Genomic DNA, 12,855 nt, shown 5'->3' with positions numbered 1-12,855 from the left:
GGAATGTGGCTCAGTTCGTTGACATTCAGTGAAAAGTGTTTGCCTGTGTGCAGTGTTTAGTCAGAAAAGTGAGATTTCAATGCAGCCAAAGTCCCATTTTTGAGGGTAGTGCGGACAGTGCCCTGTTGACCTTCAGGCTGATTTAGGTGCCTGAGTGACTCTAATGAAGGGAAAAAAGAGGTTGCTTGCCTCAGTTCCCTGTGTTGTTAAACATGACAAGTCTGTTCTGAAATGCCTGCGGGCACTATGATGAGTGTGAGAGGTGTCTTCCAGGAGCTCCTGAGACTGCAGGATTTACGTGGATTCCAGTTGTAAGGAATGATATTGAGAGCTTTTAAAATGGTTAATATAGCAGAGGTAAGTTTCTCTAGGTCCTTGTACATTTTTTTTTCCTTTAACAGCACCAGGGATTTTGGTCAGGTTGGACCTCAGGTGGTCATCTGGTGAAGCCACGTGCATGGGACAGATCAGGTCAGCATGAACACCCTCATGCATGGAGGTGCCAGAACATCTCTAGGCAGCTTTTGGTTTGCTGTAGTGTGTTGCCTTTCTCTGATTATATTTCAATTTGTGTTATGTTGCTGATAAGTACACCCTTCACTTTATGGTAATTGCTCATCTTTTTTTTTTCCTGGTTGATAGATCAATAATATGAATGTGTCTAGGATCCTTATGATAGTTTCCATCCACAGGCCAGCATCAACTTAGCAAAGTTGACCCTTCTTGGCTCCTTCTGTCAATACAGGGAAAGAGGCTTCTGTAGAAAGTATGGCAGACCAAGAATTTCCATAGCACTGTTGGCTGTAATAGGGGTGACTTATCTCACTAGGCCAAAGATGTCCATGCAAGAGTGGAGCTTAAGACATGGGTGGGCCTGGTTTTGAACCTGCTACCATCAGGGCAGACTTTACTATTTGTTGTAGTCTGCTGATGCTAAAACCCTGTGGTGGTGGTGGTGAGCCTCCAGAAGCTATAAACGTTTGAGTGTGAATCCACATGGGATTTCCAAAATTACAGAAAGAAATTCAGCAGTTGGTGTTCACTGGTGATCAGTGGTTTTGGGAACACAGCTGTTTAAAAAAAAAAAAAAACAACCCACAAACCAAACCAAACCAAAAAAACCAAACCCTTTCCAAAAATGATTGAAAACTCAGTTTTTCTATTAATTTCCTTTATACAGAGGGACAAGATTTTGCCCTCATTTGCTGTTCAGAAAGTGTGGAGTCTTTTCAGTGTCTTAATAGCTTTTGGTTCAGCCCCTTGTACAGTTTCCCACATAGAGCTTTGTTTGTTTGTTACAGCTCCAGCTTTGGAGAGCAATGAGTGGGGTGTTTCTGTGGAGCTGTGGACTTCTTTTTATTGACTCAAACACGCAGTTTAAAAGAAAATGGGGATGTGTGTATGTGTGGGCAAATGAAAGTATATTGTTTTTTATAAAGTGTCACCTGCAAAGCATTTTTAAATAAACCCCTGTACAACCGTGTATTTTTTTTTTCACTTGAAAGACAGTATCTCCTTCTTCTAAACATTTGCACAGCAAAGTAATGCATTATTGCATTTTCATAAATAATTGAAAAGCAACTTAAAAGAAAGTAGGCCAACAGGCAAAAAAAAAAAAGAAAGTGTCGGTTTCAAATTTGAGAGAAGAAAAATATGTTTCCTTCTTGATAGCAAGTCAGTTAAATGTTATTAAATCCCATTCTCCCACCCCAACATGACCAAAGACAAATCTGACAATTGACAGTTTCATTTAAAAGAGAGAAATGAGGGGAAAAAAAAGCATTTGGAATGCTGAGCCTGGTTTGGTTTGGGTTTTCTTCCCTTTTTTTCCCCCTCTTTTTTTTTTTTTTTCTTTTTTTTTTTTTCTTTTTCTTTCCCCTTTGGTAAGGAAAGCAATCATGACCCCTTATCAGTTTGCAAGTGACTGAGGAGCAAACCTCCGGAGGTCTGTGTGTTGGCTTTTCAGCGCCGTTCTCTGTGCTGGGTTGTAATAATGCAGGCTATTTTAGAACTCTGCATACGTTAGTGTTCTGGCGCGGCATGATACAATAATGTGTGAAAAAGCAGAAGATCACACCTTGGTGAAACTTGCAGATTTCCTGCATAAATCCGACAGTGAGCTCTTGTCAGGTTTTGACTATATGTAAAGTGAGAATAAAGTTTCCAGAAGCAAAGCGCAAGCCTTGGATGCGTTTTGAATGGCTGCGCAGGGATTTTTGGCCCCGACGTGGTTACCAGTGCGCCTGACTTTAAGCGCTCTACGCCTCACCGTAGCCAGCGGGCTTCCGGCGGCGCTTAAAATTTGGCGCCCGCTGCAAGTCCTTCGCCGGCTCGGAGCTTTATTATTGCTAGTGCTGAGAAAGATCAGAGAGCCAGTGTAAATAATCTCCTAAGAAAACAGTCAGCCATGTGAACAGCTCCCATATAACACGCCGCGCAACGTCTCTGGTGGCAGAAGCGGTGCCATCGGTGGGAATGGTTTATCATGCCCGTGGGTCTCTTCACTGGGCTGCTGGCACCTCGGTGCTGAGCTGGTGTGGCCGAGAGAGGATGGGGCAACTGGGTTTCAAATGCTGTCAGTGCGAGATGAGGACCAGAGCCTTCATTCTGGCAGGGGCTGTGGTGGGTACAACCATCGATTTGTGCTGGTCCAGAAGTTAGTTACAGGGATGTTGTGGGAGTTGCTGGGTGAGGTTCTTGTGATGGGCAGGGGGCCTGACTGGCAGGTCCTGAAAGGTCCTTTCTGGCCTGGAGAACAAGGGATCAGTGATTGCTGGTATCGGTGTGTTGCGATGTCGTGGTTTAACATCAGAGCTATTCAAAGACTGGACTCTGTTCAGGTGAACCCCACTGGGTGGAAGCTTCACGCAACTGGTCTGTCCTGCGGAGGAAAGAGTGTCAGTGTGTGCATTCTCTGCTGCTTTCCTCACGGATTTATTCCATCTCTTTTTATTTTGCATAACCAGCGTGGCTATATTTTAAGTCACTGCCCACCATTTCCAAGACGTGTGATGCATTTGTTAAGGGCTTAGAATTTGGGATACTTTGATATAGCTTCGTGTAGGTTTTATAGAAACACCTGACGTGTATGTTTAGTTCCTAAACACCTTCTGTGCTTGATTTATCCTCACAGGTTGTCAAGGTATTCAGATGACCTGAAACTGAGGAAGTGAGAGGGAGCTCAGCTGGCAAAAGTCTGACATCGAGTCTGACTGCAGCTCAAATTTGTTCTGCAGAGTTGAGCCCAGGCTGCGTAGGCGGTGAGGAAAGCCTTCTTCACCTTCACCATTGTATCCAAAAAGCTCCAAGCAGCATAATTTTTTGCAGGTGATGAATAACCTAGTTAGCTCACACTGTTTCTGTCCAGTGACAGTTCTCCTCTGAGAAGGCAGGGTGGTCATTCTTAATAGCGTACTCCTGTTCAGGCTCAATGGTGGTGCTGCTCTGATGGCTCTTTGGTAGGATTTCTCAGCAGGAGAATCCAGGCTGTCAGCCCTCTACCATGGAGCACTATGCTCTAGTTATTTTGTTACACTACTGTTTAATGCTGCTCAGCAGGCTGGCTTCTTGTGAAGCAGGTTCACAACTTTTAACCTAGCTGGATATTTTCAATGTCCCCTGGCAATTGTGATCAACAGAGATGTGCAGACTTTGATGTTGAATATGCAGAGGATGCTCATAAAGCAGTGACGTTTTCTGTTGTCACAGGATTTCTTTTCACTTTGGTTGTCCTAACCAGTGCCTCCAAGGGTGTATGGCCAGGCCTGTGTGTCTTGGGGGGTTTCTTATAGGTGGCTTTCTGGGACATTTCTGGAGTCATTTTGCAGGCACAGGGCAATGTGCAGCGTTGTTTGTGTTATTACTGGTTTATGTTTCTCATATTTGTAAGAACAGTGTGTTGATGACTGCGTGTGTTAAAACTAGGGTCTTTTGTGGCTCATTTTCTTTCCAAAAAAAGGAAGAAGGCTACATCCTTGCAAAGAAAACCCCAGAGTTATATTTGAGCAAGTACTTGTGTTCATACATGATCAAATTCAGAAAGATTAGGGCATTGTGTATAAATTGCCTTCGTGTTCGTTGGGTTAGCAGCTGTCAAATAAGTGATTATAGATGTTGGCAAAGCTTTTCTTTCCATAATCGCTGTGAAACAGGGATGGAAATGTAACAGATGCCATTTAATACGGACCAGCACCTAGGTTCTGTGTCTGGGTCTGGCTCTTTATTGCCGTGTGGCCAAAGTTTCTTAGCATCTTTTTTTCCTTTAATTCCTCACTACTTGTAAATGAAATTAATAGTACTGTCTTGGTTCAGGCTCAGATTTCTGAGACTGTTTTTTTTAAATTGTTTGAGATCCTTTGATGAAAGATATGAAATATATACAACAGAGTTAATGGCAAGATTAAATAGAATAATTCTGTTGAGATTGAGGAAAATTATTGCTCCTAGATGAGCTTTCCTGGGCAGTGTTAACCTTCTGCAGGAAATCATTTGGTCCAAGACTGTGTTGGGGTTTAATTTCCTGGGAATTTTTAATTTGTTATCTGACAAGGCTTTTTGATACCAGGCACTACACTTGAAGTCCTGTTGAAGAGCAAATGAAGCGTTGTGATGCTATTTTTTGCAGCATAGGAGTCTATGGTGACTCATTTGGTGTTCATAATGCCTGTGACAGATTAAAAAAAATAAAATCAGTTACTCCCAGTGAGACAGATATACTCAGCCAGACCCTATTTGAGAATTATTTGCTGCACTGTTAAGACCAAAGTAGACATCTTTCCCCCATCCTCCTCCCCCCGCCCCCCCGAAAGAATCCAGCTTATCATGAAATGTTTATCAGAGCCATATAAACATTTCTTGACTGCTGAATTTTGAAGGGAAATTCTTTTGGTCTAACATATGTATTGCAAGCGAAGCTCTTCACAGATTTAAAAAAAAAATATATAATTAGCTTGGTTACAGCCCTACTTACTACCAAGCATGCCAGCATCTGGCAAGGGTACGGAGATCTGGGAATTCACTGCTTGAAGCCATGGAACAAAGTGTTCTGATCCGACCCCAGGCAGCGAGTCCAGGACTTGAACTGGAATCTTCAGGAGCAGAGAAGTCTTAAGTGTCTGGAAAATTGGCCTGTTGAGTCACCACGCAGGCACTAAAACAAAACTAATTTTAAGCAGGTCAGAGTTCAGTGATTCCCTCTGGAATCTAATTTTTTTCCCCTTAAAAAAAAAGAAGTCTCATGTTTTAAGTGAAAAGGGTCAAAGTTGATGCACTGCTACAATTTTTGAATGCTTTCCCTTAAGAACAGCCACCCAGGCTAGGATTAGCATGAAGGGCTGCTAGGCTGGCACTTCAGTGTCTGGGTTAAAAATATTTTAAAGCAGTAAATGCAGTCAGAACGGAGAGAGAGATCCCTGGGAGCCTTCCTATTCAAAAATGTGCGAGCTCAGGGCAGCAACTGCAATGTAATTTAGGGCAGTATATGCTTCATAGCTTTGGAGAATATTGCCTCTTGTTAATGTTACATCGGAGGACAGTGGGATAGTAGTAATTTTAGAAAGGTGGTATTCCTGTTTGTTTTACATTGGAAACTTCAGAATAAATAAAAAGAAGCATCAGTTGAGGAAGAAATGTAACCGCCGAAAGCCAGCAATGAATCCACCTCTGAGCAGACCGTAGAAAACGACAGGGGAAAGTGGGTATAGAAACGTGTTCGTGGGAATGCAGCTGCAAAAGGAACTTAGCAGACAAAGGCAAAATCAGGTATGTACTTGAAAAAGCATGTGGGCAAACTTTTGTCTGAGAGCCCAGTGAGGAGCCCGCTCCCGCTAAACTACAAAATATTTGGGGGGGGATCAGATGACAGGCGGCTTGTATTGCTTTTCCATTGCTGAAGAAGCGGAGCTGTCTATGAGCAGGGATGATTCAAATAGCTGGTTTGAAAAAAAAAAAAAAAGCCAAAAAAACCCCAACTGTGTGAGAGGGGGAGATTTTTCATTCCCGTTCCTTTATGAAGATGATTTCCTCCTTTTTCCCTTCGGATCTTGCAAAGTTCCCTTTACATGTGCGGGTGGAAAGGATGGTGTCTAGGCTGCCTGGGGAAGCTTGAATCCAAACTCTCTCTGTGTCAGGCGTTGTGAGCTTGGTGATCTCTGTTTATCTCTTAGGAAATAGCCATGCTTGCACAACAGGGCAAATGCAACGTGCAGATGTCAGACCAGCTAAAAACAAAGAGGGCTGTCTAGGAAAAGCCATGCCAAACCTAATGGCAAGAGTGGAGAAGGAGCAGCTAGTACTTGAGCCTTTTTTTCTTTCCCATGCCTCTGCATGCTTTAGGCAGATCTCTGGGCCAAATGGAATGATCCTTTTTCTTGGTAGCGAGTTGTAGCTCACACGGACTCTACTGTTGATGGGAGGATGTTTGTGGGAATGGTTGCCCACATATGAGTGCGAGGGTTTGTGCTCTGGCCATCGGTACAATCGCCAGACCGGTCAGTGAAATAATTCCTATTCCACTGGACTTCCCCTTTGATGTGTAGTGATCACTAAGTACGTGGCTTCTTGAGTGACAGAACTATAAAGCTTAACATATATTAGGAGAGCCTTAAGTCTGCCTTGCTAGTACATGAAGCTATTGGAATGCTTCTCCTTTGTATTCCCGCAGGTATACGATGCGTGGGCATTTGAATGGGAGGATGTATGAGGCTCTGAGATCCTGTTTGTCTTCCAGGTTATGGGGAGACTTCGTTTCTCTGAGGCGTTAACAAGTAGCGACCATAGTTTACTAAAATACTTATTTAAATTTCAGGAAAACTTACTGACATGCAATTGCTTTTTGCATTTAAGATCACAATTTATAGCCCTTTGAAGTCTACATGTTTGAAGGAAGAAGTGCTTAGGATAAGCTGAACTTGAATTAAATCGTGTGGGCAGATAACAGATTGAATTTGCGGTATGGCTCGTTTTGCTAGGGAAGTAAGTCAAGCAATGAGTAATGCTGGGCCAACTTGTGTCACAACAGGAGGTGATGTAACTTTTGTGTAAGGTAGCGTGGTTCACTGAATCTGGATTATGGACCAGTTCATCTAACTTCAGGGATGATGCTGGTTCCAAAGAAAAAAGCTCATTTGTAATTTGTATAACTTTACGGTTCACAGTTGCAAAGCTGGGATAAATCACACAAACTTCCAGCCCTCATACTTTCCTTTGCAGTGATTTGAAACTTGAAAACTACATATTGTTTAAAGGCTTGAATGCTTTTATTTTATTTTCCTTTCTGAACAATGTATTTCTTTTCATTAATATGTGACCTACTGGAAACTTTGCAAAGGAATAATTTCAGGCAGCTAAGAGGTGGAGTGTTTTGGGCAGTTCCCAAATATAGTACTGATGATTTTTTTTTTGTTTGATTTCTGCATTAGTAATTCCACAGTTGTTCTCATATCCAGCCCCTTTTAAATCTTCTCTTAGTGCAACAGGGTTGTAGTATGTGCTTGCTGTGCTGATCCTTTTTGTTTAACCGGCGATGCTTTGGCACTCAAACTAGCTATCAGAATATGATGGGTCAACAGGATCGTTCTCGTTATCATGAAGCACACCTGAAATATCTGCTTAGGTAGCGCCTGTGAGTTCTCAGCAAATATTCAACCCAGTGGGGAGCTTCAGGACTCACCTCCATCTCCCAAGGGTTAACAGTAACCTATAATAATAATCTTGTGGCACAAAAATGCTTCTTTTTATGCATTACCTATTTCCAGAGGCCTAATTTAGGTTTTGTATCAAAATGGATATCACAAACGCTTGGGCTTCCTGCTGAGAAGGAAAGTGCTACCGAGAGACTTCGTTCTCTGTTATTCTCCTGGTGTCCGGGAGGGGTGAGGAGGCAGGGAAACAATTGCTGATATCTGTAGCAGTAAGTATAAATAGTAGCAGGACGGGTTGCAAAGGTAAAATAGTTTGATGGTATTGTTCCTGTGGAGGCCTGGCCTTTGCTTTTGGTTAGGATGTATGTATGTGTGTGTGTGTGTAAATACGTGTATCTCTGTATATAGGACAAATGAATGCATCAGCAAGAAAAAAAACACACTTACATTTGTGTAACTGCACAAAAATTTCACCTGTCATTAAAAGAGAAGGTTGTTGCCATGTATTCATGCCTAAATACACAGGCAGCTATGCTCAAAGTCAGCATGCGTGTGTCCCTGCTCTCTCTTGTGTACGTTTCATGCCAGATTCTGCTGTAGATCCAGTTGAACTGTTTTTATCAGTTACTTTGCTCAAGGATCTGTTTGTTGAATGTTTTCACATACAAAAAAATCATGTTTGGATTTTTTGTTGTTGTTGTTGTTGTAAGAAGTAGAAAAACAAAAAAAAATAGGAAAACAAAAGCTGGATTAAAGTTTTTTTGGTTTTTTTTTTTTCAGATTAGAAATGCTTACTGAATACCCAGATAGTTTCTTTCTCACAGATAGTTTCTTTCTCCCTGGTATTGATTTTCCATTGGAAGTACTTGTGGGAGGAGAAGGAAGATTTTAACAAACCTAAAAAATGCTTGTGTTTCTGCATTTCCTGGCAGTTTCTCCACCCCCCACACCCCCTACTGTGACCAGCTCTCTTGTGCAAAACTTGGTTATATCAAATTTGTTCCAGACCTGTCCTCCTCTTTTTGCCTGTGCAGATGTCCTCAGGGATGAAGGAGCGCTTCCCTTGTAGCCTGCCTTCTACCCAACCTATGGTCTCCTGTCCCCTTCTCATCTCCTCAGGGCAGCCATCATCTTTGCTCCGTTTGTGGAAATAAGGGGTTCCTGGGGTTCCCCATTGCTTTAGCCTGGCTGGTTCAGGTCCTGAAATGTGGATGGGCTGAGAAGCGCTCACCCAGTCTGCCAGCTCCAGTGTGTGTAGGCGCAGTATTTCACATGGGAGGTCAAACGATGCCTAGTGGTGGAGTCACATGGGCATAGGACAGGAGTCCTGTCCTGTCCCTGATGTGAGTTGCGGCATGCTGGCCAGTCAGTAGGCCATCTACGTTGTAAGTCTGGTGATTTGAGCTCAGGGCTGCATGTGAGTATAGGCTTAACATGCTGTGGGAACAGAGACAGCAGGGCCAGGTTGGGTCTGGTGGGATTTGTTCAGTAGGTTTGTGCTGGCTTTGGCCTGCAGTTGTCTGATTGAGTGTAAAAGCAGTCCTTAAGCAGACTGGCATTCACCATCCCGAGTGCAGTGGATGAGTGCATGGCGGAGAGCATGGAGAGCACGAGCTGCGGCCCCACTCTGCTGCTGAAGTGCTCCGGCGTGCTGGGTTAGTCTCTTGACCTTTTGTTCCTCAGTTTTCTTGTGTTTAAGGACGTACAGACTTACCATCACACATGAGGGTTGCAAGAATTAATGAATTGCCATTTGTACTGTTTAGAAGACTTACAACCCTAAAAAACCCAAGAACCTAATCAGTTATTTTTCTTCATATAGTACATAGAAAAAAAGCTACTAATTTATTTCCAAGCGCATGACATACAAAAACTACATTCACACTTCTAAGCAGAGCTGGGACTCCATGCCAAGACTTTTTTTTTTTTTTTTCCTGGTGAATATGATATACTTGTACACTCAGATAGAATGGTACAACCTTACGGTTTCACTCAGGAGGTGGAAATTTTTTTCTTACTGTGTTTTTGTACTTACACGCCGTAAATACCAGGTGCTTCTCTTTGGTCGGATTCTTTGTCCTCATGACTGCACCCACTGCCAATATCATTTAGCATGTGAAGTTACTCCTTTGGAGTAGCTTTGACTAACTAGAAAACTATACATGTTTTTTTTTTTTTTTCTCCCCCCATATGTTCTGCAAGGTCCTTATACATTAATTATTGCATTTAAAGAATCTGGGAATTAGGGAAGGAGAATGGAAACAATATCTAATAGGGATGCTTGTCACCTCTTATCCTCTTGCTTCTGTGTGTGGAGAAGCCCCTTAGTATATTGGTTTGGAAAGGAGGAGTCACTCGTGTCCCACACCTGATGCAAGCACTGTACAATGCTCTGGTTTAACGTGGCATGTCTAGGCGCAGTGGGGTGAAGGAAGTCAGACTTCGTGACTGCATTTGCCATCTAACTAAGGGAGTTAAATCAGAGCTAAGGGGTTTTTCTTTTGTCTTGTAATTTCCTTTGTTTTAAGAAAGTATTTTTTAAAACGAAGTGGGGGAGGAGGGTAATATGCCACTGACATGCCTTGGGATCTGAGGCTCCTGTGGACCCCATAGGATGTCAATGGACTCATTAAGATTTAGCCAAGTTTTATGCATTATTCATAATATACATTCACAGCATGCACCCTAAAGACCGTCTCCTGTGAATGCTTAGTCAGAATCATTTGCATTCTGTATTATGGATCCATAATATAGAATACATTTAGCTACATTTTGTGTATTATCCTTTACACATATTTCCAGCCTTTACTGTTCTGGCATATGCAACAAATGTGTTTAAACAATAGCAGGCAGTTGTGTTTTGTTGCTCTGTAAAAACTAATGCATAATAAGGACCCTGATGAAAATTAATTATTGCATAAGAGCAATGGACAGGCTTTTTCCTCTTTCTAGCTTTGGTGACATTTTAAATTTACTTTTCTAACATGTTGAAGAAGTGTTTTAAATTCTGCGCTGGTATTTTGTAAATTTTTTGTTTCAAATACACAGAAAAATCATTTTTGATGTGGAAGGTTGGCAGGTGATGAAACATCAAATTGAAGCTGAGATGCTTAATAATCATAAGAATCATTTGCTGTGAGTTTACTCTAATCCTATGAACATTATTTCTGGTGTACATGACAAGACGAAAGAGTCAACAAAACACCACATCAGAAAATTAATTCTCTTCCTGTCATCTGAAGCGTTGAAGCTCCTCTGTTTTCTCTTTTCCTCAGCTGCCATTGCCTCGTGGTGATCGGTCTGATCTCAGCTTTGCCACTGATCCAGGGAGTAGCCCAGATGTGTTCCTTAGCACACCTCTGCCTTGCTTTACCCATCTATTCTGCAGAAATAGGAGAAATGGTGCTCCTTGAAGTCATCTGTAGCAGCTGTCTACTTAGATTCAGTACCCAGCCACTGCCAATAGAGAACATTCCTGTGGGAAATACTCCTTTTGTGAGAAACTGGATTTCTTTGGAGGCCAAGTGGCAGTAAAGCCAGGGTCATATAGATTCCTTGTTCAGAATCTCTTAAGGGATCGTTTTTACAAAGTGTCTTCCAATCTGAGGACCATAAAAGTCTTTCTAGTTGCCAGTCCCTGCACATGAAAACACCAGACAGGCAAAATCCAGGGTCACATGGCACCATTTGCAGATCCAATTTCGTTGTAGAGTAACTCCTGTGCCTCTTCAGGAAGACATAGGCAAAGGCAGCCCTTCATCCCTTCCCTTGTTCGGGGAAGTGCTGCAAGGTTGCACAGGTTACAAAAGAGCTGTTGAGGTGGTGATGTCTGTATCTCAGTAGCCTGGCCCACCGTGGGCAACAGTGGGTCCATGAGCCTGAACACACACAGTATACACGAAGGGTAGCAAGTGACTCACTATGTCAAGTGTTTTGCAAATGTTGTAATAGTTGAAGAAAAGCCAATGCTTATCAAAATACTTACCAAAAAAAATCTTGATATCACATCAGATTAAAAGTCTTTTTTCCCATCATAGGCTTAACACAGGAGAATGTTCTGTTAAAGTATGGTCAGAAGGCAAATACTTGGTATAAAATGAGTTCAAATCCTAAGGATTACTTCAAGTTTATTTTTTTCCACAATTTCTTCAAGTTTACCTTAGGCAGTATTCCTGCATATGTGCCCTGAAGATACAACAGAGAGTTAGGAAAGAGTTTGCTGGGGGCCTAAGCAAAGTGGAAATGCTCTATCCTTTGGTCCAAAACTCTTGAGCTTCCAGTAGAGTAATATCTAAAATAGAAGCTCTTTATTGCCTTTCTGTTCAAAGGAGCAGACTGGTTTTTCATGAGAATGTTTTTTCATTGAGAGTTGTACATTTCTGTATAAATACCTGTATTTTGTAGCATGCCATTGCTATTACTTCTTCCCTTTGCTTACATACCAGTTGACAGTTCATGATGTTCAAGCCTGATGCACAGAAGCAACATGCTTCTTTTTGCTTTTCTATAAGCTGTAGGGTAGTTTAGCCCTCAGTGTGTAGTGTGGCAATAGTCTATGTAGATTGTGGTAGCATAAGGTAAGAGTATCATTGTAGAGGCAGTATTAGCTGTGAGGGCAAACATCACAGGATGCACTGCATGGTGGCTTTTTGTCCACTGGAGAAAAGCCACCTTTCTCTCTTAGTGGCTTGTGTTGCTGTTGTGTACAGGGTGCAGGGGCCAGGAAAGAAAGGCAGCAGGTATGAGGCTGAGGCCCAAGCTTCCCCTCAGCTTTGTGCAGAACATTTTTCTTATTTTCTCCCTTGAATGTTGAACTTAACTTCCTTGTTCTCTCCTGTTCCCTCTCCTCCCTGAGTCTTGCTTCAGTCCTTTTCTCCTTGCTGTACCCTGAAAGCTCCGGTAAAAATCCCAAACTAATTTATCCATCAAAGATCAATAGCTGGGTCTCTGCTGCATGCTTATGGCATTTATGTTGGTGGTCCACTTCACTAGTTGACTTCAGCACCTGAGCCAGTGAGAAAGTTTTATTTTATTTGGTTTTCGCATTGCAAATCAGCGGAATTGGAACAGAAACAGCACTCAAAAAAATGAGACATCAAAATACCCTTTTCAAATTCACAAATATTCTAGATACAAGGCCAGCTTCAGAGATTTTCTTTTATTCTCATGAATGCCATTTACATTTGAGCAAAAGCAAGTGTATTTCCACTTCTGA

The sequence above is a fragment of the Gallinula chloropus genome, assembly GCF_964237585.1.
Source record: "Gallinula chloropus genome assembly, chromosome: 1".
In the NCBI taxonomy this organism is placed as follows: domain Eukaryota; kingdom Metazoa; phylum Chordata; class Aves; order Gruiformes; family Rallidae; genus Gallinula; species Gallinula chloropus.
This window is presented reverse-complemented; position numbering follows the sequence as displayed.